Source organism: Mizuhopecten yessoensis, unplaced genomic scaffold (genome assembly GCF_002113885.1).
Source record: "Mizuhopecten yessoensis strain PY_sf001 unplaced genomic scaffold, ASM211388v2 scaffold10459, whole genome shotgun sequence".
Lineage (NCBI taxonomy): Eukaryota > Metazoa > Mollusca > Bivalvia > Pectinida > Pectinidae > Mizuhopecten > Mizuhopecten yessoensis.
The window spans coordinates 109,649-110,274 of NW_018408557.1; positions in this window are offsets into that span (position 1 = coordinate 109,649).

Below are 626 nucleotides of genomic sequence, written 5' to 3' on the forward strand. Positions count from 1 at the left end.
AGTAGTCTTTTACAAATTAAAATTTGCCAATTTCCCCTTATTGGCCCCGCCCCTCAACCCTAAGGTGGCCATATCCTTCCATAATATAAAAGGCCAAAAATATATTGTTTTGTGCCTACCCAAACGTTTTTGCCAATTTTCAAAGAAAGAACTGTTCCAGTCAAGATCACTCTCCTTTCTATGTTTAGGATAAATAAAAATAAATGAAAAACTGATTTATTACCTATCCATACCTTTCCATATTTTTTTTCAAACATGTAACAGGAAACAAACATCTCTTGTTGTATATAGAGGATACTCATACACAATAAGTGATGACTCTCTATGAGGTAAATCAAATAGTGTAAGTTTATATGCAGTATATTATCAACAAATTTCAGCAATTAGATGATATATAACTGAAAATAGTCATGAGAGATACTTCATATACAAAGCTTGTTAAAGAAATACAGAATGTAGTGTACAGATAATGTAAAGATAGGATTATGTATACACAGTATATACAGGTACTATACAGAATATATAATAATAATAATATACAGCATTTATATAGCGCCCTATATAATTTGTAAAATTACACTAAGGCGCTTTACAACATATGGATAATAGTAATGGTTATAATTGTG